This window comes from Lissotriton helveticus, chromosome 6 (assembly GCF_964261635.1).
Source record: "Lissotriton helveticus chromosome 6, aLisHel1.1, whole genome shotgun sequence".
NCBI lineage: Eukaryota > Metazoa > Chordata > Amphibia > Caudata > Salamandridae > Lissotriton > Lissotriton helveticus.
This window is the reverse complement of record NC_136067.1, coordinates 123,684,381-123,700,846: the sequence shown is the minus strand read 5'-3', so window position 1 is coordinate 123,700,846 and position 16,466 is coordinate 123,684,381.

The following is a 16,466-nucleotide window of genomic DNA, read 5'->3' as shown; positions in this document are numbered from 1 at the left end:
TTCTGCAACTCTCTTGTTTTTCTGCACCTCTTACCTCTTTATTTACCCCTCATCCATCTTTCTGCTCCTCTGTTGCTTCTTTCTGTACTTCTCTTGCTTCTTTCTGCACGTCTCAGGCTTCTTTCTACACCCTTCGTGCCTCTTCCTGCACCCCTCTTCCCTTATTCTGCAACCCTCTTGCCTCTCTCTGTGCCTCTGTTCCATCTTTCTGCACTTCTTTTGTTTCTTTCTGCAACTCTCTTGTTTTTTCTACACCTCTTACCTCTTTATTTACCCCTCATCCATCTTTCTGCTCCTCAGTTGCTTCTTTCTGTACTTCTCTTGCCTCTTTCTGTACCCCTCATCCCTCTTTCTGCATCTCTTTTCCCTGTTTCTGCAACTCTTTTGCCTCTTTTTGTACTACACTTGCCTCTTCCTGTACCTCTTTTGCTTCTTTCTGCACTTCTCTTGCCTCTTTCGGCACCCTTCTTGTCTCTTTCTTAACCTCCGTTACTTGTTTCTGCACTTCTCTTGCTTCTTTCTGTACCGCTAGTGCTTCTTTCTGCATCCCTCTAGCCTCTTTCTCTAGCACCTTCCCCCTTTCTTCATCTCTATTGCTTCTATCTACACTTTTCTTGCCTCTATCTATACCTTTCTTCCTCTTTCAGCGCCTCTTTAGCTTATTTTTTGCACCTCTCTTGGTACTTTCCGCATTTCTGTTGCCTCGTTGTGCACTTCTCTTGCATCCTTCTGCACATTTCTTGCCTCTTTCTGCACATTTCTTACTCTTTCTACACCTGTCTTGATTTTTCTGCACTTCGATTGCCTCTTTCTGTACTTCTCTCACCTCTTTCTGTACTCAGATGGGAAGTGCAAGCTTTCAAGTTTAAAGGCCTGCGTGTTCTCAGGACTGAGGCATATGTCAACTTGTACATGTATTCTTACATGTGTTATGCATCTGAAGATGGTAGCTTAAAAAGTAGGTAACTTCTCCTATAGGTGGTCAAATCTTCTCAGGTGTGCTTTGTCATTCAGTTGCACAGGCCTTATGTATATAGGTGTTATAGAGCCTATCAAATATACTATTGAATGCCTATGTACCCAGTATTGTGAACAGAACCAAATGCATACACCTTTTTGTACACAATTTTACAGAGTATGCTGTTTGAAAAACAGTTATTCAAGTATTTGTATGTTTATTTTTATGTAACATGTCACTAGGTAAAAGCAGAGACACACGCATGCATACTTCACAAACTTGGTGAGACTTACAACAGTGATATCATTAGGACTGCTGTTTTACATTTGGTAGGCCTAACTTTCTGAGCAGTCGATGAATAGTGAACCTTGAATGAAAAAGTGAGTGTTTAAAACGTCTTGAGAGAAGGATTAGTGATTAGGCTACTTTGTATGAGTCTGTGGAAAGGGACAGTCAAAGTTGGCCTTTTTCTGCACCTCTGTTGCTTCTTTCTGCACTTCTCTTGCTTTTCTCTCCACATTTCTTCCTCTGTTAGGACTCCTGTTGCCTCTTTCTGCACTTCTCTTGCTACTTTCTGCTCCTTTCTTCCTCTTTCTATACATGTTCTACCTATGCAGGCTTAGTTAAAAATTAGCATTTAAAACACATTAGAAATTTACTGCAAAAACCACAGGTTTCAGTGTTATAGTTAATAATTAACATTTAAAAAAACCTTAGAAATTTACTGAAAAGAAGTGAGGTTTTAGGGACTTTATAGTTACGAATTAGCATTTAAAAAACCTGAATCTATTTAGGCTGACATTTTACTCGTACGAAACCAGAGAAATTTGGCTGTTATAGTTAACTGAGCTAACTATAACTCGCACCCCTACAATGCACTGCTGATGACGTCACATAATACATCACACATGACATGCTCAGAGACATCACTGATGCATGAGTGATATAATATGTGATGTCATCAGCAGTGCATTGCGTGGTCATGAGTTATTGTTAGCTCAGCTTAACTGCAACGTCCCTCAAACCTGTGGTTTTTTCAGTGAATTTCTAAGGGTTTTTAAATGCTAATTCCTAACTATAACATCCCTAAAACCTCTGGTTTTTTTCAGTGAATATATATAGTCAGAGGCATGTTGGGAGGCCCCCGCATTATCAAGTTGCCTTACTGTTCCTGGCAAACGCTTCGGCACTATGCTTTCGTCAAGTTATTGACTGTGTTTGGCCCACCACGACGTTTGAGATAGAGAGTAGCGGTGTCGAGGACACGGTGCCTTGCGATGGGCTAGCTGCATTGCTGCATGCCCCCGCTGACAGAAATCTTGGGCAGAGTGGTTTATGCGGTAGAGGACAGAAGGAGACTCTTGGGTCTACAACAGATGGGACAAGAGAAAGTGTTGTATGCCGTCCTGCATTCTGGCAAATCCTTGGGATTACATCGCCTGGGGATCCTGAATTGAATTATTGCATTCTGGGTCCCGTAGTTTTTGCACCGACTGCGCAATCTGCATTAGGCGGAGCCCTTCGGGGGAGGAACAGCCACAGCCTATCCAACAACAGCGGGACATTTAAAGGTGTGGACATTTCCCTGCTCGTTATTACACATGGCGCTGATGAAGGCAATGACGCCGAAATACATTGGCCCTCTGTGGTAGTTGGTGAATAAAGAGATTTCCATTTGTCCCCGATGTGGCCTCCACCTTTTCTTTGGGAAGGATTTTGCTGCACATTTTCACGCCTGCCAGAGGCGTGTTGGGAGGCCCCCGCATTATCAAGTGGCCTTACTGTTCCTGGCAAACGCTTCGACACTTTGTTTTCATCAAGTTATTGACTGTGTTTGGCCCACCACGACATTTGAGATGGAGAGTAGCGGTGTCGAGGACACGGTGCCTTGCGATGGGCTAGCTGCATTGCCGCATGCCCCCGCTGACAGAAATCTTGGGCAGACTGGTTTATGCGGTAGGGGACAGAAGGAGACTCTAGGGTCTACAACAGATGGGACAAGGGAAAGTGTTGCATGCCGTCCTGCATTCTGGCAAATCCTTGGGATTATATCGCCTGGGGATCCTGAATTGAATTATTGCATTGTGGGTCCTGTAGTTTTTGCACCGACTGCGCAATCTACATTAGGCGGAGCCCTTCGGGGGAGGAACAGCGGCAGCCTATCCAACAACAGCGGGACATTTAAAGGTGTGGACATTTCCCTGCTCGTTATTATACATGGCGCTAATGAAGGGCATTCGCCCTCTATGGCAGCTGGTGATTAAAGAGATTTCCGTTTGTCCCCGATGTGGCCTCAGCCTTTTCTTTGGGAAGGATTTTGTTGCATATATATATATATTCACTGAAAAAACCATAGGTTATAGACCATATATAGTTAGGAATTAGCATTTACAAAACCTTGAAAATTCACTGAAAAAACCATAGGTTATAGACCATATATAGTTAGGAATTAGCATTTACAAAACCTTGAAAATTCACTGAAAAAACCATAGGTTATAGACCATATATAGTTAGGAATTAGCATTTAAAAAACCTTATTTTACTCACACAAAACCATTGAAATTCCATATATAGTTAGTTGCACTAACTATATATCGCGCACCCGCAATCCACTGCTGATGATGTCACATATTACATCATTCATGACATGGTCAGTGACATCACTGATGACATCACTGATGACATCTCAAATGACATCACTGATGACATCACTGATGACATCTCAAATGACATCACTGATGACATCACTGATAACAACATCCAGTGATTATGTGTTTCTGTAAAGTTTAAATATGTTTTACATATTGAAGAATGAGTGGATGTATAAGTGTCTGAATGAAGGTTTTAGTAGGTGCGTGATTGACTGTATGAGTGAGTGATTAAATGCGTCTTACTGAATGCACGGGTTAGTGACTAAACTGTCTGAAAGTGTGCATCAGTATGTCTGTTGTTGTGCAAGCTGCTGCATGTGTTGATCAGTAGCTATATAAGTAGCTATATGGGTTATTGATTGGTTGCACAAGTATTTGTATGGGAGACTGAGTGTGTGTATGGCTGGCTGGGAGGTGTGTGACTCTGTGCAGATCAATGTGTACTTGTATCAGTGATTCTATAAGAGAGTAAGTATGTGTTAGTATATGTTTCAAAAATGTAAGGTGTTCTGTGTTTAACTGTATAGATGAGAAAATGGAAGTGTGATTGATTCTTTTCAGGACTGACTAGGTGTGTGAGTAACTCCATGGATGAGTGGCAGAGTGTGAGTGTCTGTATAGGTGTATGAGTGCATATGATAGTGTTGTAAAGATGAGTGATTGTATGTATGAATGATTGTATGAGTGAATGTGTGTGTAGACATAGGAATCAGTGAGTGCGTATGTAGTAACTAGTATTGGTGTGTCAATGGTTTCAAAAATTATACTCTGTATTTAACACTGGGTGTAACGGAGGTTATATTAGAGTGTGAGGAGATGCATTGTATTATCACATGAATGATATCATCAGTGATGTGATCATTGATGTCAAGTGAGATGTCATCAGTGATGTCATTTGAGATGTCATCAGTGATGTCATCAGTGATGTCACTGACCATGTCATGAATGATGTAATATGTGACATCATCAGCAGTGGATTGCGGGTGCGCGATATATAGTTAGTGCAACTAACTATATATGGAATTTCAATGGTTTTGTGTGAGTAAAATAAGGTTTTTTAAATGCTAATTCCTAACTATATATGGTCTATAACCTATGGTTTTTTCAGTGAATTTTCAAGGTTTTGTAAATGCTAATTCCTAACTATATATGGTCTATAACCTATGGTTTTTTCAGTGAATTTTCAAGGTTTTGTAAATGCTAATTCCTAACTATATATGGTCTATAACCTATGGTTTTTTCAGTGAATTTCAATGGTTTTTTAATAGCAAATATCATAAGCTGTCGAATGTCAAATACGTGGTAAGTAAAAACATTTTCGTGTTTATGCACACTGATCTGCTTTGAATGCTGCCCCCCCCCTCATTTCTATTAGGAGTACTCTCTCTTTGCAGATAGTGAAAGGTAGTTAACGCAGGCCTTTGCCCCCGTTGTAATACGTCGTGCCTGCTTCTCTCTCCATTTGATTGATTGTTATCCAAGCATTTACTGTTTTAGAATTGGTTCTCTTTGGTTCATTCTCTATTTACAAACAAACACAGAGTCGCAATACTCTGTTTAGTCTTTGCAGATAACGGAAAATCGTGTTAAAAAACATAAGGAATCGAGCAAAATCAGTAGGCCACTAATGGGATCTCTTTTTGACCTCACTAAAATAGAAACATTAGGAACAACCCCTCATGACAAATACGAAACTAGTGAGATGAACTAAACTCCACACCATGATGGCTGCAATACAGCTCGACTCCGCCACCCACCCCGCCCAAAATAACGATAAAGAGCGGCTGCCATGATTGCTCGCGGAATGGCCACGACGGAGCTACGAAATGGTGGTGCTCTCATGCTAACCCCAGCTTCAGTCTGAAACATCCAGAAACACTGTAGACTACCAATTCGATCAGTTCCGGTAGCGCCCCAACGTAACCCGGTAGAGAAGAACTAGCCCTCCCCTCTTTGACTGATGGTTCTTGTTGCCTGTCCCTTCTGTTGTCATTTAACAGAACTATTTAGCCTGCTGAAAAGGGTTGTGTTCCGACCGCTGGTTGGTGGAGACATTTCGACTATATTCTGGACCTGCGTTGTCGCGTAATGCGTCATATGACGCGCCGCATTAGCGCATCCGGAAGTAATCCGGGGCGCGACGCGCAGCGCGTAACGTAAGCATAACAGGTCATGTGACTTGTTAATAAAACTTTTCATTGGTTCATTTTACTTTTCTTATTCTAATGATGAAAGGCTTGGTCATATGACCTAAAAATTACGCTTTTTATTACTTCCGAACATTATTTTTTCTTAAACATATATGTTATAATGTTCCAGGCTAATGTACTTTCCCGGAAAATTTACAACTGTCCTGCAAGTAAAATATATTCTTTTTTCGAGAAAAAGGGCGTTTCTTCGTCCCATGACGGAGCCGTTGAGCAAAAGAGGGTCGACCTGCTGTCTTAGTCGCCGATACGCTTGAATATGAGATTCTTATCGATCACTTTATGTTGCAGGAGTAGAAAACACAACAGCCCTTGACCATTTATCTTTACTGCGTTCCTGCGTATTATACCTTTTACCCTTCATGTAATTGGTCTGCTTTATTTCACTTGCCTTTTACTGATTCTAAAACAGTGACTATTATTAAAAACTTTACCAATGTAAATACTACTACCATGTTTTCTTTTAAAAACCTTTATTGTGAAAATGTCAGTATACAAATACGGGCCTATAACCACGTGCGCCGGCCACGGAGCAAACTGTAATCGTATATGATGAGGAGACATTTACACTGTAGAGAAACGTTACGGGCGGGCCATTAGGTTGCAAGAACTAAGGTGTCTAACAGTTGCGGAATCGGTGGACGTACATTTTATAATTAAAATACGACAGGGCCAGTTACAATAAAATTATCTAGATATACATTTGCGAGCAAGTACCATGGGTGACGTTAATTCGAACTTTCAATAGTACAGTAATCAATAACACATCACAACTTAATATCAATAGAGATGTCGAAATATTCAATCTATTCTCGTCCCCGCCCGCCATGTGCTTCAAAACTGCATACGTATCTCGTGATATCAAAGTTTTACAACAAGTACACAACAAGGAGTTACGAGTCCCATTTATTCCGGCGCCATTTTGGGCGAGGACGGGCAGGTCCAGGATATAGTCAAAATGTCTCTACCAACCATCGACTATGATGATGTTCATATGCTGTATTTATTAGAGTAACACTCATCTGTCCACATGAAATTAATTTGCCACAATCTAAACATGTCATTTTAATCTTTCCAAACTTCTTCTAAATATTTGGGACCGTTTCCCCATGCCTCTGATGCTGTCAGTGCCACTTCTTTGATGAATGTACTGGCAGGTCGGGGGTTCTTCTCCAAATCTCTCTTTTATGCAGCACTATAATTAATCGGTGCCACCTCTCCATATGACGATGCATGGTATAGTTACCATAACTATATTTTTTTTCGGTTCCTCTGGAGAGTACATCGTGGCAGATGAAGCGTGTAACGTACCGGGCATTTACCTTTTTTTGCATGTAGAGGAAAGGAAAAAAAATTCAAGCGTTCGAGTTCTAAGGTGTCCCAGGGCCATTTTAGTGGACCAGGCCCAAATCCAAAGAACAGGCCGCCATTTTGAGAGTCCTGTTGCAGCCGCCTGTCGCTGTAGCATCAAGAGCGGCCGAAACTCAGCTGAATGGCAACTGAAACGGTAAAGGGGCGCCCCACTACAGCAGACGAGCCTCCACCTGGGAAGGCCCGTTCACGCCGCCTCCCCCCCCCCTTCGGGCACCCCACGCCGTTATTCGGAGCAGTATTGTAGGATGGCCACACCAGTGCAGCAACTTGCTAGACACCACCTCGGTGGTAACCGAATCTCAGCGCCTTGTGGTGTCTCCTATTCAGAAAACATTGTTGTGCTGCCTTCGACCTATTCGCCGCAAGTGCGCACGCAACTCAGCTGCATAGCTTGCTAGACACCACCTCGGTGCTAACCGAATCTCAGCGCCTTGTGGTGTCTTCTATTCAGAAAATATTGTTGCGCTGCCTTTGGCCCCATTCGCACATCGGTCCGCTACTGACGCCACCTCACAGGCCAACGGGGCGCCCCACGCCGACTTTCAGCATTGTAGGATGGCCACACCAGTGCGGCAACTTGCTAGACACCACCTCGGTGCCATCCGGATCTTGGCATCTCAGCGCCTTGTGGTGTCTTCTATTCAGAAAATATTGTTGCGCTGCCTTTGGCCCCATTCGCACATCGGTCCGCTACTGACGCCATCTCACAGGCCAACGGGGCGCCCCACGCCGACTTTCAGCATTGTAGGATGGCCACACCAGTGCGGCAACTTACTAGACACCACCTCGGTGCCATCCGGATCTTGGCATCTCAGCGCCTAGTGTTGTCTCCTATTCGGAAAATATTGTTGCGCTGCCTTTGGCCCCATTCGCACATCGGTCCGCTACTGACGCCATCTCACAGGCCAACGGGGCGCCCCACGCCGACTTTTACCATTGTAGGATGGCCACACCAGTGCGGCTACTTACTAGACACCACCTCGGTGCCATCCGGATCTTCGCATCTCAGCGCCTTGTGGTGTCTTCTATTCAGAAAATATTGTTGCGCTGCCTTTGGCCCCATTCGCACATCGGTCCGCTACTGACGCCATCTCACAGGCCAACGGGGCGCCCCACGCCGACTTTCAGCATTGTAGGATGGCCACACCAGTGCGGCAACTTACTAGACACCACCTCGGTGCCATCCGGATCTTGGCGCGTTGTGCTGCCTTCGGCCTATTCGCACATCGTTCCGCTACTGACGCCGCCTCACGTGCCAACGTATTTTCTCCGCATTTTATACCCTATGCCGCATAACAGGTCATGTGACTTGTTTATAAAATTTTTCATTGGTTCATTTTACTTTTGGTTTCCTAATGATGGAAGGCTTGATCATATGACCTAAAAACAACACTTTTCATTGGATGAAAACTTTTTTTTTCCCCAAACGATGAAAGCCCCACCTTGTTTCTGGATGTTTCAGACTGAAGCTGGCGTCAACATGAAAGCACCACCATCTCGTGGCTCCGTCGTGGTCATTCCGCGAGCAATCATGGCAGCCGCTCCCCACCAGAAGCCTGCAGGAGTCGGGGGCCCCCAAAACTTTTGTTGAATCCCCAAGGCGGAGGGGATGCTTTTGAGAATGGGGTCCAAGACCTAGCAGACAAGCGTGCGATTTCCAAGGTGTCCCAGGGCCATTTCAGTGGACCAGGCCCAAAAAGGAAAGAGCCTGCCGCCATTTTGAGAGTCCTGTGACAGCCGCCTATCGCTGCACCGCAAGAGTGGGCGCAACTCAGCTGAATTGCGGCTTTTGACACAGTGGACCAAAAGCGGACGGAATGGCAACTGAAACGGTAAAGGGGCGCCCCACTACAGCAGACGAAACTCCACCTGGAGAGGCCCGTTCACGCCGCCTCCCCCACCCCCCCCCGGGCGCCCCACGCCGTTATTCGGAGGGCGGCAACTTACTGGACATCACCTTGGTGCCATCGTTATGCTGCCTTGGAACTATTCGCACAACAGACCGCTACTGATGACCCACCCCCCGCGACGCCCCACGCCGGATACCGAAATCAGTGCGGCACCCAGGCAACATCACCTGGGTGCCGTACAGAAATCTGGACGTTGTGCTACGTTGGGACTATTCGCACAGCCGACCGCTACTTCCTTCATTTTCCCTAAAAATGTTTAAATGTTTTTACTGTTTTTGTTTTGTTGTATATATTTATAAGTTATTAAAGTTTTATAATCTTACTACTTTGTTGGAGTGCTATATATTTTTAATGTGACACATAATTGTAAAAACTTTGATGTACAAAGAGTCATCCCTGGAATCTTCCACTTCAGGCTCGGTCCCCTCCCCAATAACAATACAGGATGGTTTTCAGATAGTAGGAACGCGTGTGCTGTGACGGATCTCATCGGGTGTGGGCCTTGATCTACTATAACTCCTTTGAAGAGGGGTGATTCTTTACAGCTGGGGCCATAAACTACATCTGCAGGGCTAGCTGATAGCCTAGGACCGGCCTAGATAATTGGACACAGAGGAAAAGGAGTGTCAGAGGGTGCGGTAGTGAATAGGGCGAAAGGGAGGTGTCGGGCAGGCACAGGGTGTGATTCTCAGGGAAGAGCAGCGCAGATGGGGGGAGGTTTATTACCCATGCATAAGACAGAGAGCGGGGTGACCAGTGCCTGGGGGAGATGCTTGCGAGGGTGGGGAGCCATGCTAAGGATCGACAGCGTACAGAGAGTGGGTCTGGTGAAGGCATCTAAAATGGCTGCCGTGCACGACAAAAGTGTGGCATTTGAAAAAAGGCAAGATGGCGCAGACAATGTTTTTCAACACTTCCTGATTTCCTTCGAATCGAACGTTAACAGACGTTCGGGCATATTACCAAAGTTAAGCGATATTTATCCCTAACGATGCTTAGCAACGAATTTTTTACCGCTAAGCATCGTCAGAAATTATCGCAGATAAACCTTGCTATTATCAAGGTTTATCGCAAATGCGATGAAAAACGACCGCAATGCATTAATATCGCTGAAAAGTCAGCGATATTCATGCATTACCGAGCTAATGCTCTTAGCCATGTTATCCACCTCCCATTGGATAACATGGCTAAGAACTGCTCAGGGCAGGTGTTACTTTTTGGAGATATTCGCGCTTAGCGCGAATATCTCCAAAAGTTGGTAATAGGAGATTGCGATGTTAGCGACTGTTTCCAGTCGCTAACATCTTGACATGCCCACTTTGCATGTCATTAGTGATAAATATCACTGACATGCAAAGTGGAGCCCAAGATGGTCGCTATCTCCTACTAGCGGTCGCTAACTGGTGTTAGCAACAGCTAGGTAATAGGGAGATAATTTTATCTCCGCGAAGCGGAGCGCTGTTACAGATATATATCTTTTTTTGAACGTTAATTTCTCAAAATCCACTGGAGCACATATATTGAGACCTAGCAAAGGCACATCGGGCTACCAGTCCCTACAATTTTGCCAAGTTTCGTGCAAATCCATTCAGCCGTTCGATTATTATTATTTTATTTTTTTTGCCCCGCGGGGGGCCCTTTTAAAACCTCCACATCAAACCTAAGAGGTCAAGGAGGATCTACTATGCCCCCTTATGGTCATTTGCCCCTTCGCTTTGGCCTCCTCTTGACTCTCGATCCTACCGAGAGACAAGATGGCGGCAGCTACGGACTGTTTGGAATGTTTACAGACGCCGGAGAACCAATCAGCTTCGCAAAGCTCCGTAACGCGAAAAGTACGCGAAGCGGAGCGCTGTTACAGATATATATCTTTTTTTGAACGTTAATTTCTCAAAATCCACTGGAGCACATATATTGAGACCTAGCAAAGGCACATCGGGCTACCAGTCCCTACAATTTTGCCAAGTTTCGTGCAAATCCATTCAGCCGTTCGATTATTATTATTTATTTTTTTTTTGCCCCGAGGGGCCCTTTTAAAACCTCCACATCAAACCTAGGGGGTCAGGGAGGATCTACTATGCCCCCTTATGGTCATTTGCCCCTTCGCTTTGGCCTCCTCTTGTCTCTCGATCCTACCGAGAGACAAGATGGCGGCCGCTACGGACTGTTTGGAATGTTTACAGACGCCGGAGAACCAATCAGCTTCGCTTCACAAAGCTCCGTAACGTGAAAAGTACGCGAACTGGAGCGCTGCCCGGTCCGCTGTTACAGATATATATCTTTTTTTGAACGTTAATTTCTCAAAATCCACTGAAGCACATATATTGAGACCTAGCAAAGGCACATCGGGCTACCAGTCCCTACAATTTTGCCAAGTTTCGTGCAAATCCATTCAGCCGTTCGGGCTAAAAGTGAGGCCAACCGCCCTATGGAAAACTCAATATTAAAAACACGTTTTGGGACCCCCCTTTTTTCTCGGCCCCCCCTTGACGAACCCCCCCCAAATTTTCAGGGGCTGCTCAGAAACAAAATGTTCCATTTTCCTGAACATTTCAGCCAATTCCGTCCACAAACGCCAAAGTTATTAGACATAGAATTTTCAAAAATCCCATAGAGAAAAAATCTTAACTATATATACCTACTGGCGACCGCCAGTAGGTAATATATATATATATATATATATATATATATATATATATATATATATATATATATATATATATATATATATATATATATATATATATATATATATATATTACCTACTGGCGGTCGCCAGTAGGTATATATAGTTAGGATTTTTTCTCTATGGGTTTTTTGAAAATTCTATGTCTAATAACTTTGGCGTTTGTGGACGGAATTGGCTGAAATTTTCAGGAAAATGGCACATTTTGTTTCTGAGCAGCCCTTGAAAATTTGGGGGGGGTTCGTCCAGTGGGGGCCGAGAAAAAAGGGGGGTCCCAAAACGTGTTTTTAACATTGAGTTTTCCATAGGGCGGTTGGCCTCACTTTTAGCCCGAACGGCTGAATGGATTTGCACGAAACTTGGCAAAATTGTAGGGACTGGTAGCCCGATGTGCCTTTTGTAGGTCTCAATATATGTGCTCCAGTGGATTTTGAGAAATTAACGTTTAAAAAAAGATATATATCTGTAACAGCGGACCGGTTAGCGCTCCGCTACGCGTACTTTTCGCGCAACGGAGCTTTGTGAAGCGAAGCTGATTGGTTCTCCGGCGTCTGTCAACATTCCAAACAGTCCGTAGCGGCCGCCATCTTGTCTCTCGGTAGGATCGAGAGACAAGAGGAGGTCAAAACAAAGGGGGAAATAACTATAAGGGGGCATAGTAGATCCTCGCTGACCCCCTAGGTTTGATGTGGAGGTTTTAAAAGGGCCCCGCGGGGCAAAAAAAAATAATAATAATAATAATCGAACGGCTGAATGGATTTGCACGAAACTTGGCAAAATTGTAGGGACTGGTAGCCCGATGTGCCTTTGCTAGGTCTCAATATATGTGCTTCAGTGGATTTTGAGAAATTAACGTTCAAAAAAAGATATATATCTGTAACAGCGCACCGCTTCGCGTACTTTTCGCGTTACGGAGCTTTGCGAAGCGAAGCTGATTGGCTCTCCGGTGTCTGTAAACATTCCAAACAGTACGTAGCGGCCGCCATCTTGTCTCTCGGTAGGATCGAGAGACAAGAGGAGGCCAAAGCGAAGGGGCAAATGACCATAAGGGGGCATAGTAGATCCTCCCTGACCTCTTAGGTTTGATGTACCATTTTGCCAAGTTTGGTGTAATTCCGTTCAGCCATTCAGGCTGTAGACGTATCTAAATGTCAATAATCGAACGGCTGAATGGATTTGCACGAAACTTGGCAAAATATTAGGGACTGGTAGCCCGATGTGCCTTTGCTATGTCTCAATATATGTGCTTCAGTGCATTTTGAGAAATTAACGTTCAAAAACAAGATATATATCTGTAACAGCGCTCCGCTTCGCGGAGATAAAATTATATGTGTATTACCTAGCTGTTGCTAACACCAGTTAGCGACGGCTAGTAGGAGATAGCGACCATCTTGGGTCCCACTTTGCATGTGAGTGATATTTATCACTAATGACATGCAAAGTGGGCATGCCAAGATGTTAGCGACTGGAAACAGTCGCTAACATCGCTATCTCCTATTATCAACTTTTGGAAATATTCGAGATAAGCGCGAATATCTCCAAAAAGTAACAGCTGCCCTGAGCAGTTCTTAGCCATGTTATCCAATGGGAGGTGGATAACATGGCTAAGAGCATTAGCTCGGTAATGCATGAATATCGCGGAGTTTTCAGCGACATTAATGCATTGCGCTCGTTTTTTATCGTATTTGCGATAAACCTTGATAATAGCAAGGTTTATCTGCGATAATTTCTGACGGTAAAAAAATCTTTGCAATGCATCGTTAGGGATAAATATCGCTTAACTTTGGTAATATGCCCCAACGTCTGTTAACGTTCGATTCGAAGGAAATCAGGAATTGTTGAAAAACATTGTGTGCGCCATCTTGTCTTTTTTCAAATGCCACACTTTTGTCGTGCACGGCAGCCATTTTAGATGCCTTGACCAGATCCACTCTGTGAACGCTGTCGATCCTTAGCATGGCTCCCCACCCTCGCAAGCATCTCCCCCAGGCAGTGGTCACCCCCGCTCTCTGTTTTATGCATGGGTAATAAACCTCCCCCCATCTGCGCTGTTCTTCCCTGAGAATCACACCCTGTGCCCGCCCGACACCTCCCTTTCGCCCTATTCACTACCGCACCCTCTGACACTCCTTTTCCTCTGTGTCCGATTGTCCAGGCTGGTCCTAGGGTATCAGCTAGCCCTGCAGATGTAGTTTATGGCCACAGCTGTAAAGAATCACCCCTCTTCAAAGGAGTTATAGTAGATCAAGGCCCACACTCGATGAGATCCGTCACAGCAGAAGCGTTGCTATTATCTGAAAACCATCCTGTATTGTGATTGGGGAGGGGACCGAGCCTGAAGCGGAAGATTCCAGGGATGACTCTTTGTACATCAAAGTTTTTACAATTATGTGTCACATTAAAAATATATAGCACTCCGACAAAGTAGTAAGATTATAAAACTTTAATAATTTATAAATATATACAAGAAAACAAAAATAGTAATAACATATAAACATTTTTAGAGAAAAACAACGAAGTAGCGGTCGGCTGTGCGAATAGTCCCAACGCAGCACAACGTCCAGATTTCCGGCGTGGGGCGTCGCGGGGGGTGGGTGATCAGTAGCAAACTGTTGTGCGAATAGTTCCAAGGCAGCAGAACGCGCCGAAATCAAGATGACACAAAAGTGATGTCTAGTAAGTTGCCACCCAGCAAATAACGGCGTGGGGCGTCGCGGGGGGTGGGTCATCAGTAGCAAACTGTTGTGCGAATAGTTCTAAGGCAGCAGAACGATGGCACCAAGGTGATGTCCAGTAAGTTGCCGCACTGGTTTTGGTATCCTACAATGCTGCTCCGAATAACGGCGTGGAGCGCCCCGGGGGAGGCGGCGTGAACGGGCCTCTCCAGGTGGAGTCTCGTCTGTTGTAGTGGGGCGCCCCTTTACCGTTTCAGTTGCCATTCCGTCCGCTTTTGGTCCACTGTGTCAAAATCCGCCATTCAGCTGAGTTGCGCCCACTCTTGCGGTGCAGCGATAGGCGGCTGCCACAGGACTCTCAAAATGGCGGCAGGCTGTTTCCTTTTTGGGCCTGGTCCACTGAAATGGCCCTGGGACACCTTGGAAATCGGACGCTTGTCTGCTAGGTCTTGGACCCCATTCTCGAAAGCGTCCCCTCCGCCTTGAGAATTCATCAAAAGTTTTGGGGTCCCCGACTCCTGCAGGCTTCTGGTGGGGAGCGGCTGCCATGATTGCTCGCGGAATGACCACGACGGAGCTACGAGATGGTGGTGCTCTCATGGTGACGCCAGCTTCAGTCTGAAACATCCAGAAACAAGGTGGGGCTTTCATCGTTTGGGGGGGAAAAAAAGTTTTCATCCAATGAAAAGTGTTGTTTTTAGGTCATATGATCAAGCCTTCCATCATTAGGAAACCAAAAGTAAAATGAACCAATGAAAAGTTTTATAAACAAGTCACATGACCTGTTATGCGGCATAGGGTATAAAATGCGGAGAAAATACGTTGGCACGTGAGGCGGCGTCAGTAGCGGACCGATGTGCGAATAGGCCGAAGGCAATACAACGCGCCAAGATCCGGATGGCATCGAGGTGGTGTCATAGTTGAGAGTTCTGAGCAGCGGTTGTAACACTGTCTGAAGCTTATTTGCAGCTGCTGCAGCTTAACTACGCGCCAAGATCCGGATGGCACCGAGGTGGTGTGTAGGAAGTTGCCGCACTGGTGTGGCCATCCTACAATGCTGAAAGTCGGCGTGGGGCGCCCCGTTGGCCTGTGAGTTTGCGTCAGTAGCGGACCGATGTGCGAATAGGCCGAAGGCAGCACAACGCGCCAAGATCCGGATGGCACCGAGGTGGTGTCTAGTAAGTTGTCGCACTTCTGTGGCCATCCTACAATGTTGAAAGTCGGCGTGGGGCGCCCCGTTGGCCTGTGAGATGGTGTCAGTAGCGGACTGATGTGTGAATGGGGCCAAAGGCAGCGCAACAATATTTTCTACTATATTTCCGGTGTAGAAGAGACCACAAGGCGCTGAGATGCCAAGATCCGGATGGCACCGAGGTGGTGTCTTGCAAGTTGTGGTACTGGTGTGGCCATCCTACAATGCTGAAAGTCGGCGTGGGGCGCCCTGTTGGCCTGTGAGATGGCGTCAGTAGCGGACCGATGTGCGAATAGGCCGAAGGCAGCACAACAATATTTTCTGACTGACACCACAAGGCGCTGAGATGCCAAGATCCGGATGGCACCGAGGTGATGTCTAAGTTGCGGACTGATGTGCGAATGGGGCCAAAGGCAGCGTAACAATATTTTTTGTATGCAAGATACCACTAGGCGTTGAGATGCCAAGATTCGGATGGCACTGAGGTGATGTCTAGCAAGTTGGTGTGGTCATCCTACAATGCTGAAACTCGGCGTGGGTCACCCCATTAGCCTGTGAGATGGCGTCAGTAGCGGACCGATGTGCGAATAGGCCGAAGGCAGCACAACGCGCCAAGATCCGGATGTCACCGTGGTGGTTTCATAGTTGAGAGGCACTTCATCTGCAGTGGGGCGCCGAGATCCGGATGGCACCGAGGTGATGTCTAGCAAGTTGCTGTACTGGTGTGGTCATCCTACAATGCTGAAACTCGGCGTGGGTCGCCCCATTAGCCTGTGAGATGGCGTCAGTAGCGGACCGATGTGCGAATAGGCC